Here is a 15,694-nt window from a genome sequence, read left to right as displayed (position 1 = left end):
AATACCATCCCTTAGAGGGTGTTACATATATGGTACCAGCAGCATGGCAATATTAATGCCATAAATGTATACAAAACAGAAAAACTTTTGCTATCAGCGCTAACAATGATATACTGCAAATTTATGTGTGTGCAGCAAATAAAACAATGGGGATTTTGTCATGATTTGATCAAAGCATTTAAGCCTGCAGCCCAGCATCAAGGGACTCCATTTTTCTGCAGGTCCCTAACACTAGCATACAGTATATGCCCAGCACATCATTACACTGCAGCTAAATTTACTCACCGCATGGATACAGAGGGACACATCTATACAGGGCTGGCTGTTAGCCACACCCTACTAGGCTTTTTATAGCCTTAATTGAAAGCTGCCATGATAGCACAAGGCAAAATTTTGAAACAAAACAGAAAAATGGGGACCCTTGATGCTGGGCTGCAGGCTGAAATGCTTTGCTCAAATCATGACAAAATCCCCTTTGTTTTATTTGCTGCACACACATAAATTTGCAGTATATCATTGTTAGCGCCGATAGCAAAAATAAGTATTATAACAATTTACATGTGGGTCTTAAGAAATGGAGCCAGTGCCTCAACCATACAGCTAGAATATGCTGTTTTCTGATAGTTGTAGTTAGAATATATAATCCAATATCTCTACCCTATGCTGTAATCCACAGCAATAAATTAAATTGCAGTATTCTGTATCTAATTGTATCCTTCCCTTTCTTCTCTTCTTTCCCTTATGCTGAAAGCTATCTCCTTTGGATATAATAAAATGTCTCATATAGACACTGTTCTCCCCCGAATGTTATCTAAAGATTACTGTAATGTTCCTTGATTGGCATATACTTCTTATTACTACTGCCACTGTTTAGAGCATCATCCACACAGCTAATATGCACTGAAACTCTCTCTCCATATGGGCATCAGCACCATGACTAAGAATGTACTCCTTGTGGAAAGAGTATATGGGATATTACTGCTGTTAAGCGGTTATATTAGAGCTGCATGCTGTGCAGTGTATTAACCAGATTACTCACTCCGTCCTTAGCCCCTCTGCAGTTCTCTGAGTGAGGGTTAAGTTTAATGCTTTTGACTGGCAATGCGGATCTGTTCCAGTGGCAAATGCAGGATATTAAATGGGGGTTTCCAAATAGGGCTGCCATCAGAAATGAAAGTATGAGGCTTCACCCTCCCCCTCCATAGACAGATGGCACCCCCAGCCCCCCATACACAGACAGCACAGCCACCATGTCCATTCCCACCCCAGCACCACCCCTACATAGACAGACAGCACCCCTGACCTCAATACACAGACAGCACAGCCACCATGTCCATTCCCACCCCAGCACCATCCTTACATAGATCACCAATTTACAGTGTGGCTAATATACACTGGTTAGCCTATTTATCATTTCCATGTCACTAAATCCAAAATAAGGCCAGGTAAGTACAATATTTGGGTTTATCACTCTAGGGATATTTTTAGGATTCCCCAATTGATCATATGTAAACACAAGTGGGGGCCTCAACTGTCTTTTAGGTCTACTTGCAAGTTCTTCCCTATCACTACAAGAAATACTTTCTTCTAAATCTTCCTCAGCATCCCTAGCAGAGGTTGCAATGGGAGTGACACATCTTTCATCAATGTGAACAGGACCAACATGATCATTTATTCTGGAAATTTCAAGTTCTGAATGAAATGAACCCTCATCCTCACTCTCTTTATAATAATAACCAATTCCCTCTTCATTTTCATTGCTGTCCTCCTCCTGTGAGGTATGGTTTATGTTTTCTTCCACTGAAAGTCTCTTATTATTTGGCAATTTATCACTGAAAGGTTTGTCCTCTTTGACAAATCTATCCATATGTACATCTCTCCCTACAGGAAGCAAGTGCTGCCTATGGTAGGTAAGTATAATGTTGGATCCATCCTCAGGCTTTAACCACTTAACTGCCGCATTCTTTTTCCAAAAACCGCTACAAAATTGTCGGTTTCTTTTATGATTGAATTAGGTCAAGAACATAATTTTAAACTTATCCATCACTATTTTATAGTGATTTTTATGTTATACTGTAGTGATGGCCAATGACATCTGTACCATCAATGGTTCAACCATCGTTAGAAGCCATCAGTTGTTTAGCGATTGGTCAAGGAGATCTGTGTAGACCACAACTGCCGATGTTTCCTAAACCTCGATTGAGGGTTGCCATCGTTGGTGCAACATTGATGCCCAACAGCAATGTCAAACTACTTGTTTTCAGTCAGACCATCGATGGTTTGCAAACAATCGATGATCGGTTGCCATCCCTAATCAGAGGCTCTGCAATATCTATATATATATATATCTGCTCTTGCTTACACACACCTGTGTGTGTATGTATATATATATGTATATATATATAATATATTTACACACACATATATATATATGCGCCTAATCAGCCGTGTGTGATTCGTTTATTCCGGAGTGCCACCGTGTGGATTCACACATATATATATATTACACACACGGTGCCCGATCACTGTGGCCAGCGGTGATCGGGACACAAAGGAGGGGGAGCCGCGGGTGTAGGGACCAGAAGATCCCTTTGATATAGGCGGCAGTGGGAAGATTAACTTCCCATAGCCGCCTAGTGGCCATTTCTGACTGGTCGTATCAGATACGACCATGTCAGGGAAAGCCCAGTCTGGTATGGTCGTATCTGATACGACCATGCCAGGCAAGTGGTTAATCGGTAAACAGGTAACCCAGAGAATTTTTCTATAATTACATAGGGATTTTCTTTCCAACAATTTGCTATCTTAAATTTCTTTGGAAACCCCAATTGTCTGACAAGAACTCTATCTCCTGGGGCTAATTCCTGATCTCTGACCTTCCTGTCATAAAATGTTTTATTTTTCTTTCCAAGCTTTCTAGCAGTCTCACTAGCCAAGTTATAGGCTTTCTTCAACTACTCTCTTAATTCTTGAACATATTGAGTGTGGGAAGTAGAAGTTCTTCCACCAGGTGAGATTCCCATACACACATCTATTGGCAACTTGGCCTCTCTCCCAAACATCAAAAAATAAGGCGTCATTCCGGTAGCCTCATTCTTGGTGCAGTTATATGCATGCACAAATCTACTAATGAACTGCTTCCATTTGTACTTATCCAAAGGATTCAAGGTCCCCAACATGTTAAAAACAAAGTAAGTTTAAATTGCTCTGGCTGAGAATCGCCTTGAGGGTGGTATGGAGTAGTCCTGTATTTTGAAATGCCACATACATAACACAATTCTTTTATCAGATGGCTTTCAAAGTCTCTGCCTTGGTCCAAATGTAATTTGTTAGGTAGCCCGTAGTGTAAAAATAATTTATTCCAGAGGGTCTTTGCTACTGTGGATGCTTTCTGATTAGGAGTCACATATGCCTGTGCATATCGGTATCAATTAATACATTGCATTTTTTTCCCTCTTCCACTTCCAATGTCAGATAATCAATGCACACAAGATCCATCGGTCCATTACTTTGTATAGTGACCACAGGTGCTGATCTGGTAGGCAAGGATTTATGCACAACATAATTTCCACAAGTCTTACAGTATTCTTCAATCTCACTCCTCATCCCAGGCCAATAAAACCTATCCGAGATTAGTCCTAAGGTTTTTTCAAATCCAAGGTGTCCATGATTATCATGCAATGCTTGGAGGATAACTGGGCGTAGTTTCTTGGGTAGTACTGTCTGAGGATGCTTTCCCTCATTTTTGGTTGTAGCATTCCTGCATAGCAACCTATTTTTAAAAACTAAATTTTTCGATTGTCGCAGCAGTAACTGTATCTCTTGTGTCCATGGTTGGCAAAGTGGTAGGTGAGTATTCTGAGTCATTTGCGCTATGACACATCTAATACTGGGATGTTGTTGTTGCTCTACAATTAATTTCTGACATCTTATTCTTGGCATTCCTTCCAACTCAACCAGGCTAAGCCAGCAATAAGAAAGTGGTATAGCTCCTCCTGTTGCACCTAGACTACTTATCAAATCTTGCCCTCCATTTTCCACTTTCATTATCCGACACATCCCCTTTATCTCCCCAGTAGGAACCTCTATCCACTCCTCCTCACTGATATTCATTGACTGATCAGGGATCCTGGATAATGACTAATCCATTTAATGGCTGTATTAGAATTTCAGATACATTTTTATTGTACCATGACTCAAACATGATAGAGACCTGTGAGCCACTATCCAATAGAATTTCACATGGACATCCATTTATTCGGTCTGACATCATGGTATGGGTCCCATAAGACCACCAGGTAAGATCCCATTCCACCATGTACTCCCCATGGCACTCAAGCTAATCTCTAGGGGGCCTGTAAGGGGGTCACAGACCTCCTCGACCGTTTCCCAGCCCTGTTCTTTCCCTACTGCGATCACTATTTCCTGAGATATTATTATTCATAGTTCCAGGGTTCTGACAACAATGATAAGCTCGATGTCCCATCTGTCACACCTAAAACATCCTCGGGTTACAGGCCTAACCCCTCTACCTATACCTCTACTAGGCATCAATGGAGGTACTCCTCTGGGCGAGGGCACTGAAGTTTGTGAACTTATAAATTGGTCAATTTTTTTTATTCTGTTCCTCCATTAACTTAATTATCCTCTCTTCAAATGACTGTTGCTCAATGGTTGGCACTACCACTTTCACTTTTTTTTACTGTGCGGTCCCGCATACCTATGAGTGTTTCATCCTGTTTAATTCCTTTCATAAGCTCATTAAAAGAAGGTGGGGGTTTCTTCACTTCTGAAAACCTAATTCTCTGTGCCACTGGGTCAGAGGTCAAAGCACCTCTCAACAGTTGTTTCATTCTACTTTCATCATCATCTTCTTTTTTTTTTTTAATCCTTCTTTCTCAACTATCTTATATAGCAATTTATCTAATCTAAATAGATATGCACTTAGTTTCTCCCCAGGCCCTTGAAAGGTATGGTCTTGAAATCAGATCTCCTACATCTTCCAAGATTCCATATGCATAATCCAATGCCTTAGAGTAGGATTCAATAGTAGCATCCGGGTTGCTACGCCTGGTGGCCTTAATGACTCCATGTGCTGGTCCTCTAAGACTCTCCACCTCCCTTTGTTTTTTTATGTGGTCAGGACATTTCCACTCTTCGGTTTGTTGTATGGCCATCTCTTTCCAGGCCTCAAAGGTTTCCTCCCCTGCTGGAACTGGTTGGATACCTGAAACTATTCTTAATCTATGATAACTGCCTTCATAGTGCCACCTTTCTGAGTTACAACCCTATCTACTATGGTCTCAAATTGGCCTCCTAACTTCTCATTATTTATGTTACTATCCCCTTCTCCATCTTTCCCTTAGTCAGCATTGTCTCCATGAGAATTTGAATTAATTAACAAGGGAGATGATTCAGCTTGATGAGACAAGTGGACTGATTTTGTGGTCCAGGTGCTCGTATCGGCACATTTTCAAGAGATGAGTTGTGTTCATTTCTATGGTAGAATCTGTATAGCTTTAGAAAGAATCTATTCAGAGAATCCTCTTCGTCTGCCTGGTGTGGCATAATTTTAGTGTTACCCCTGAAGAAGTCCTTATAAGGACGAAACGCATTGGGTTATTCACTTGGCAAATATTGTTGGGTTCCCACTGATGTGAATGACAGAAGTGTAAGGTGAGAAAACATTTGTAATATTCCCACAAATGGTGCTTTATTTTACATAACCACCACAGTAAGTATTATGGTATATACCTGAAAATATTTTCAATATTTTATAAAAATTAATTTTTTATGTTCAAATAATTATACATATATTACCATGTATTTGTTTTTTGGGTATCTTTTGGTGCAAGGGTTTGTTTGCAGCTGAAACCCAAAAGGAGAATTATATGGATGAAATAATTATTCTATTGGTCTACGTTCTCTGATACCACTAAACTCTCCGATAACACTAATAGAGAGTATCCTCAGATCTGGAGAGTGTTCTTCCACTGAAAGAAGTTACTTGGAGACTTTGCTGTAAAGAAGAAATTAAGTCTTGTGGGATACCCGTGCATATCATGAATGAAGAAAAATTTTTATAAGGAGTTTTTTATTATTATAATTAAAGTTAATTACCGAAGATCAAATTAGGAGGTCTTAAATTATCAGTAGCACCCTTTCATGTCTGTGTATGTATATATATATATATATATATATATATATACACACAAATATTCAACCACCTGTTATTTTTTCTTTTCATGTCTGTCAATTCTCCACTGGTGACGCTGTTCCAGTTCCTAAAAGGTAAGTACTATGCACACCGCTCTTGAATAGGTAATCATTTTATATTATGTTATTCATGAAATAAAATAATTCATGACATGTTGCATCACAAACACAATATACTTTGTTTCCATATGCAAATGGAATATTCAATTGCAATATAATCACTTAACTCTGAATATTATGCCAACACTTATCCTTTGCCTACAAGTCTATTAGAGTAGAGAATAATGAGTCATTAAATGTCCAGAATCCTAGAGCATAAATCCTGTTGCACTTAACTGAGTAAAAGGAAGTTCATATTTATCCAGTTCAGGGCTGTACTCTATAAGTGCTGGGGTGAATAAGTACTGTATATTGACACTGACAAGTATTATAACAATTTACATGTGGGCCAGTGCCTCATCCATACAGCTAGAATATGCTGTTTTCTGATAGTTGTAGTTAGAATATATAATCCAGTATCTCTATCCTATGCTGTAATCCTCAGCAATAAATTAAATTGCAGTATTCTGTATCTAATTGTATCCTTCCCTTTCTTCTCTTCTTTCCCTTATACTGAAAGCTATCTCCTTTGGATATAATAAAATGTCTCATATAGACACTGTTCTCCCCTGAATGTTATCTAAAGATTACTATAATGTTCCTTGATTGGCATATACTTCTTATTACTACTGCCACTGTTTAGACTAAGAGCATCATCCACACAGCTAATATGCACTGAAACTCTCTCTCCATATGGGCGTCAGTACCATAACTAAGAATGTACTCCTTGTGGAAAGAGTATATGGGATATTACTGCTGTTAAGCGGTTACATGCTGTGCAGTGTATTAACCAGATTACTCACTCCGTCCTTAACCCTCACTCTGAGAACTGCAGAGGGGCTAAGTTTAATGCTTGTGACTGGCAATGCGGATCTGTTCTACAGCTGTTCAAGGGTGCCGAGGGATGGCCACGTCCCTTTCATAAGCAGCTGACTATGATGCCGATCGCGGCTTCACTGCTCTCCAAGTATTGGCCCATCAGCCTCCGTCCCGCCTCCATATATTAAAGGATGGCCGCCACCCACACAATGACGCGCCTCCGCTCCTCTGCTGTCCTGGCGCCCTCACACTGCCAGAGCCCAGCGGATACAGCACGTCTCCTATACTGGAAGGTAGCCCTCACTGGCTTCAATGCCAGAGGTCCCCAGCTACTGCCGCTAGTAGCACTTATCGCTAAGCAGCGCCGGAGAGCCCCTGACTAGAGCGCTCAAGGTGGAACAGCTGACTGACTCCCGGTGCTCCAACTGCCCCTTTATACCTTTTCCTCCACGTGACTCCCTTCTTCCTGCCCGCAGCACGAGCTACTAAGTCTAACCGCGTGCCATTTCTCTATATCTCGTTCCTCCGCTACTGACTCCACTCCCTGACCCACATGTTTACAATAAATATATACATTGCAATTCATGCCCTATACTCTCTATCTAACTAATACAATATACATAAATCCTATACCTTCTGTATCTAACCCTCTATATACAACACCTCATTTTCCCTGTTAATGCGTATGGGCATCTCATATGTACTTAAGATATGAATAAGTTGTGTGGTATTTGGACATGTGCTTTAGCCAAAGATCAATATGGCTACATATACAGCAATTGTTGTGATTTGTAAATCAGCTATACAGTGCATTCCTCTCATCTTAGAGCATCAGTTATCGCACCTTTATGTGTGCTATAGAACTGAATACACATAAAATAAAATTTCCATCAAATGAATAATGGGTCTTATTCAGTAAGGATCGCTAATGCAACTGCATACACAGATTGAGCAATTGTTAGCCATTGCGCATGCCCAATAGCCGCACTGCAAGTGCGCTGCGATCACACTACAATTACGGATGCAAGGGAGGAAGCCATCGCAGAGTGAGTGACAGGCTGTGAGAGTTTGGGGGTGGTGACAGGGTAGTGGTCATAAAAACGCAGGCATGCCTGCCCGTTTGAACGCTGTTGCATGGGCAAGTATAAATTAGCCCCTGTGATTGCATACGCAGCTTGAGTACTCACTGCGTGCAATGAGACTTGCAGTTTCTGTGGCAAGTCAGACTTGCAGTTTCTGCGGCAGGTCAGATCTGCTGTAAATAACCGTGACTGGCTGATGTACCTCGATGTTATCAATGTTTATACAAAAAAAGGGTCAATAAAGTCTTGCGCCAATCCTGTTTCAAGTGTCAAATGTTCTGTTTGGTCGTTTCATAGAACCATCTTTGAGAGAACAGTGAATCCATACAGAGGGCCTGATTCAGCAAGGATTTCAGTTGATAATACACATGCAATCGGCCAATTATTTCGCAATGCGCATGCATACGCGTCGCAGTGCGTGTGCACGAACCGGCCGACCCATCCCAGAGTGATTGACAGGAAGTGCCGTTTGTGGGTGGTAATGGGGGGTCGGAGAAACGTAGGCGTGCCAGTGCATTGCACGCTGTTGCAGGGGCATGCACAAATTAGCCTCTGCGATGCCATATGCAGCCTGAGGCCTGATAGCATGCATGGAAGTTAGCAATTGCTGAGTAAGGTCTGGGCTTGTGCAAGTGTGCGTATGGGTCCAATGTTACTCGATGGTACCGATTATTTCACTATATTGCTAAAGGATACGGATGTGAGTAAGGGGAAGAGGGCGTCCTTATCATTTGCATATCACCGCTGATATTAACAGAATAATGATCAACGGCAGCTCCTACCCTCTTTGCTGAGGGGGGCTGCCGCTGCTGAAAATGACAGGCCAGGTCACTTACAGCCGGCTCCTGCTTCCTCACAGGGTCCCAGCGCCTGCGCAATCGATCTGTCAGGCATCAGAGCTGGCGCATGCGCACTTGCGCGGGGAGCCGCGCATGCTAATAGCAGCCCAAACTGGCAGTCCTAGGGGGAGGAAACACCTCCCCCTGGGGCTGCCTGTTGTATATGTGACTGGCAGGTGGCGCTTCCAATAGGAAGCCACTGTCAGTCACAGTGTAGAGAGTGCAGTCACGGACTGCACTGACTACACTGAGGTGGTGGATTTTGCTGGGGGGCTGCAGCCTTGCAGCCCCTAGGCAAAATCCGCCACTGATAATGATCCTTGCTGAATCAGGCCCAGAGTCCTCAAGGGAATTTTGTTTGCAAAGAAAAAATATAATGAATTAGCTGGATGTTGATTCAGATTTAAAAGCAAAAAAAAAAAAATTAAAATACAGCTCCCAAGTGAGGTATTTATAGTTAAGCAGAGGTGCTCACATTAGTGCTTACATGTAGCATGTGTGGTATTTTCTTATTGAGGTATCTTTGGCAATCCCCTTTGTCATTAGCAACACCTCAATATGTGAAGTAATAAATAATGCTTACACAGCAGCTTACATTAAATAGCATTTTGCAGGCACATCAAGGTATCTTTAACTCCATATTCATAGAGATAAAAAAAGAGAAACTCCTCATTGTGCAGTTAAAAAACACTTTAATAAATACACACATGTACAAAAAAACTGAGAGTGATAGTCTCCGTACTCGATTGCATGGAATGCAATGAACCAGATGTCCCAGCAAAGCAGATGGAACCTGGGTGTTATCTTGTTCTGGTGACGTTCCGGCATAGTAACCAGGACCTCCTACTATACTGCTTAACTATAAAATACCTCACTTGGGAGCTGTATTTTATATTTTTGGGGGCTTTTAAATCTGAATCAACATCCAACTAATTCATTAAATGTTTTCTTTGCTTACACAATTCCCTTGAGGAGTCTGTGTGGATTCACTGTTCTCTCAAATAAGGTTCTATGAAACGACCAAACAGAACATTTGACACTTGAAACAGGATTGGCGCAAGACTTTACTGACCCTTTTTTTGTATCAATTGTTATATAAATCACGCTTTGGTGACTTGTGTTGGGTTATACTTGCAGCCTTTCTGGATGCTCCCAGATTGGTTATTGTTGTATTGTTTGTACCAATGTTTATGCAGGTAAGCAACATCATACGCATGAGAGAAGGCAGCAGTGGGCGTCTTTATGCCGGCTGTGCTTCCGCAGGCATTAGTATACTTTCACTGCTGCATTCCGTTCGAAATCACAGCTGCGATCGTATTAGCGATCCTTATTAAATCAGGCCCAATGCCTTTTCCTTATTCCACATTGTACATTTTGACTCTGGGGAACACCACTGGGAGGCCAAGTTTCCTGCTACCCAGAGAGGCTGAAAAATATTTGGTTTATTATCTGATTTAATACGGATTGAAATCTTCTAGTTAGGAGGAAACAACTTATCAATTATTTACATATACTCATAAATCTATCTCACTCTTCCTGTTTCCTAATATATTACAATGTAGCTGTACTGGTACAAATTGTGTTGAATCACATAACAATGTTGCAATGTTGTTTTGTGTTGAATAAAATGTCCCCTAATGTGCTTATTTTAGATTTTTACATAGAGAAGATTTTCTTAAATGATGTTTCCATTTTAACAGCTACATTGTCAGCTTGTAATAGGCTGTGGTTACCACTGCTTACAAATTCTCACTGACCGAGGGAATAGGTGCACCCATCACCAGATGGGGAGGCAGCATTTTATAGACAGAACAAATATACAACAGTGCACAGTCTATCCATTTATTAACAAGCGGTGAAACCCCTGAGAGAGTGACATGATGAGCAGCTTCCTGATGAATATTGGTTTAGTCACATATCTGTCATTGTTCATTATTGAAATGACACATTGTATAATTACATATCAGCAATTCTTACTTGTAACGTCAGTGAGTGCATGCTTAATACCTTTATATTTATCAAAGGCATAGGAAGATATTTACCATGATGGGTAACAAACATGAGCCTGGAGTAATATTTTGCACCCTGAAAGACCTGCTTAAGACCATCTGGGAACCAGAGGGGAAACATTATATCTCTTCTTTCTTCTTTCATAAGGTGAGGTAAATATGTGAAGAATATGTGACGTGTATATTTAGTGTTGAGTGTAACTCTTGGGATTTTTGGTGTATTTACGTACTGCACATGCACGGGCACCGGTAAGCATGCGTAGGCCAGATAAATTGCAGCCCAATTAGATATGGAAACATAGGCACATTTTTTAATGTGTGTCTCTTGCAGATGCTGTAATGAAAACTGTTAGCAGCGCTATCCTCTTATTGGTGTATTGTGTATTCACCCCACCAGTTGATAGTTGCTGATTCATTAAAATCACAGCTATGTCATACAGAGTCACAACAATCAATTTGCATTACATAATTAATTTCCACTAGCACTACTGCAGGACAGGACCATCTCATTGGATTTTTAAATAAAAAAACAGATGTTTATATTTAAAGTAATATAATTTTATCTGTATACACTGTATCTGTGTACATGCAGTATATATAACATAACACTTAAGTATTTATTAATTGTGTACAAATAGGGTAATGCAATGTTAATATATAATAATAACACTATTAATCCACATCTCTACTTTATTGTGTGCTATACACACTTTTTATCCTAACATATGCCTGCAGCAAATACTGTATTTGATCTGGATGTATTTTGAGATGAGTTTGGCACAACAAATACATGAAATAAGTCTATCCTCCTTACAGTATGTACATTCAGAGCACATATGCTGTCAAATCTAAATGATACCCCTACATTTGCAACCAGGGATCACGAGGCCTACTAGCAAAGTTTGAGGGGGGCATCTGAGATCTCCTACTCCTGATTTTTTGAGAATGCATAGGGGTTGCTGCAGAACTGGGAGCCAATATGATCCCCCATCGTGTATGCACTATCCCCAAACATACTTTGATCATAATATAGCTTAACTGCATTTGAAGAACTACAAGCAATCCATGCCCTTTCCAGAGAGGCTTACACACTTGCCATACTTGTATTGCAGAGAGTGATTATTCTTTCATTACATTTTTAAGTCTACAATGCAACTGTATGGGATCTGCTAAGACCTTCCATGTTTGATGCTCAGAAAGGATCCATATGGCAATACAAAAATAGAAGTAATTGCTGAATTCTTCCCTAGCAGTCCTGAAGAGGTGAATATCATTAGTCTTTGCTACCCATATACAGTGACCATAATTCACCACTGTTGCTGTTATCATCATAAAATGACAGTAACTTATATAAGCACGGTTTAATACAAACAAGTTTGCTGTTTTCAAAGAGCACATTAATGTTTGAATTAATAAGCAAAGCTCATGATTATTTGACTGCTGGTGTAGTAATCCTGTTGTATAAATACAAGGGGTGTGGGTTTCCTATTGGCACTATTCCCTTGATGTATGTTATGAAAATAACCTTGGTACAAAAGCACACAATGTAAGTGTAATTACCTAATTAATAGGCATAAAGACATATACACATATATCAGAATACATGAATTTTATTGATAACAACTGGTGTATATTACCCTTAAAAAGGGAGTGAAACACTTCAGTGATAGAAGCCCAATATAGGGTACAAAAGATGTTCATATTAGACATATAAACACTGGGGCCTTGACCACCGGACCCTGGAACCTATAAATGTTTTCATGGGGATGAAAACGTGGGGCCAAATGCATAAGTCCTAGTACCCTCTTCACCCTAACGCGTTTCAACCTGCATCGGGGTCTTGTTTAAGGCAAGTGTGATGGAGTTTAAATACCTAACCAGGAAGTACTTAATTTCTGCTACAAAAACTAATTAAAAAAAAGGTTCATACAATGGGGGAATCCTCAATACATAGCCATTTTAAAAAGATTGGGCTAAAAACCTCTTTTATTGACTATAAAATCTAGATAATAATAAAAACATGCCTATCCGGAAGTGACCTCACTTTACGTTCCTCTGTGTGTGTACTGGGAATGTCCATCTCTAGTCCCGGCTTCATTTGCGGGATCCGGACTTCCAGTGGCTGCCGGAAGTTTTGGGACATGGATCTCCCTGCTGCTGTCGGTTGAATCCATGTCCCTTGTTGTTTATGATATCAGCGGTACTTCCAGTTATTATTATTATTATTATTATTATTCTTTATTTCTATGGCTCTACAAGGGTTCCACAGTGCCTTACAAAGTACATAAACAAATGAGCAAGAAAACAGTGACTTACAATATAAACAATGCAGATCAATGATCTATTTTATAAACATTTTGTTTTTGGTGTAAACTTATACATGGAAAACAAAGTTTAAATGGCATGATATATGTCATCCTCTGTTGTTGCTATGGAAAACTAAAGTTTTTAAAGCGTTATTTGACGGCTACTGTTATGTATTGAGAGTGGGCATTGTTCTTCCATGGCTGTTCATAAAGGGAAAGAAAAGAGTGCATTATTGATCTTATAAATATTTAAAAACCTTATATAAGCATATGATATAAACATTTGATAAAGATATACATATAAAAGAATAAGAAAACACATAAAAAGGCACATACAGAGGCACTTAAAAAGACACATTGTAAACAATGACTAACAAGTGGAAAACATGGGATAAAATTAGAGAAACCACGTCAATTCAAAATCAGCATTCAGTCCATTAGAGATAAGACTCTTTAAGTTAAAAATCCATTTCATTTCGGCTTTGGCTAACATGGTTTCCACAAAAAATAATGTGGAAACCATGTTAGCCAAAGCTCACACTTCCATTGTGTGTTTTTGTACCAAGGTTATTGTGTGTCATATTTAGTCCAATTAATCCATTTTAGTAACCCTGTTGTAGCTATAACACATGCACAAGTGTAACTCTGTGAGTGTTTTTTGCGTAACCACAAAAGTGTTGGTGCAGCTATATTACTCTCTTTTTCAGGCTATAACTTTATTGAAGAAAGAAAATAAGTGGCGGTCTGAAGTAACCACAGCTGCCAATAAGAATTCACCCAGCTCCCATGCAGTTTTACAAGTCACCGTAAAGAAGACTAGCAATGATGGAGAGTGCACAGGCAAGCTGTACATGGTAGACCTGGCAGGATCAGAATGAGCATGCTAGGTATCAGTTGTATTTTACATATCATTTTTATCATTTATTTATATTCTCCCCTTGCAATGCTAAAGAGGTGAATATAGTTTGCTATCCTTCTGCAATGTTTATGCTTCACCACTAGTTGTCGCTGTCTACTCTACAGAGAGAATAGTTTGTGTTTGTACCACATCCACACCATGATTGAAGTCAAATGGGGTTTCATTATCTTTTCTGTTTCTACTGTATGTCAGACTAAAAACAGTGGACAAACCTTGAAAGAAGGTATCAATGGCTCTATTCTCGTCCTAAGAAATTATATTATGGCGCTATGTGAGAGAGACCAGGCAGCCATATAAATTATAGAGACAGCAAGTTGACCTGGCTGCTAAAGGTATGTTATTATTACTATGAGATTTCCTACAAACATACAACTACTTGATGTCAGGTACAGTTTAAGATAGAATGTATCTCCTAACACGTTGTGTGTTGTTTCATCTCACACAGTGGATGTAATCAACCATGAATTTGGTAATTATCACAATTATTGTTTCATCACAGTCATAGCCTAAAACAATAGCAGTAGATCTTTAAACTTTAGCGATCTCCCATATAACCAGAGCATTATCTATTATAGGGTGTATTGAGTGTCAGGAGCAGAATGGTGTTGATCACACACATCAGCCCTATGGATGCTGCATATAAAGACTCTCGCAGCACGATCACCTACCCAAGGGGTAACTGCATATTTATCTATGTTACTGGATATAACTGTGGAGGAACAAGAAATTTATCATTTAATTAAACAAACATGAACATTCAGAATCAGTTTTAGAAAATTGGTTAAGGGAGTGACCTTTTACTATATATTAGAAATTCAGCTGCCAAGTAAAATATGTAAAAATATATACTACAGGCTCAATCAATAATAAAGGCTACATTTGTAGTAGGGATGTGCGCCGACCCTTGTGTTTTGGATTTGGATCTGTATCTCCTTTGTGTTTAGGATCTGGATTTGGTTTTGCAAAACCGCCCTTCCATGTTTTGATTTTGTATTTTTTTTAATTTTTTTTTTTATAAAAACTGCTAAATTCAGATCATTTAGGCTTTTTTTGTTCCTACAGTATTATTAACCTCAATAACATTAATTTCCACTTGTTTTCAGTCAATTTTGACCACCTCACAATATTTCTTTCATCCGGTTTAGTCCCAAAATGTGCACCAAGCTAGCTGGCTGACTAAGCTAAGCAGCAGCAGTGGGCGGCACAAACACGTGGCAGTTCAACTTCCAACATGGCACATAAGGAAAAATATGTTTTCATTAATTAAGAGGCCTGAGGAAGATGGAGTATATATGTAGTAGAAGGCAGGGACAGGAAGTGATTGGTGGTAAATTTTATTGAATTTTTTGATTCTGAAGCAAATTTATGAGGGAGGAGAGGTGAGCATGGGTGAACAATATGTCCC

General features: G+C 39.6%; 1 pseudogene; it reads left to right on the top strand.

Moving 5' to 3' along the window:
* The first annotated feature begins 6,245 nt into the window (after positions 1 to 6,245).
* Positions 6,246 to 15,032, top strand: LOC148538330 (kinesin-like protein KIF19; annotated as a pseudogene).
* The last annotated feature ends 662 nt before the right edge of the window (positions 15,033 to 15,694 follow it).

Source organism: Taudactylus pleione, unplaced genomic scaffold (genome assembly GCF_031769625.1).
Source record: "Taudactylus pleione unplaced genomic scaffold, aTauple2 ptg000040l, whole genome shotgun sequence".
Classification (NCBI taxonomy): Eukaryota; Metazoa; Chordata; class Amphibia; order Anura; family Myobatrachidae; genus Taudactylus; species Taudactylus pleione.
This window is presented reverse-complemented; position numbering and strand designations above follow the sequence as displayed.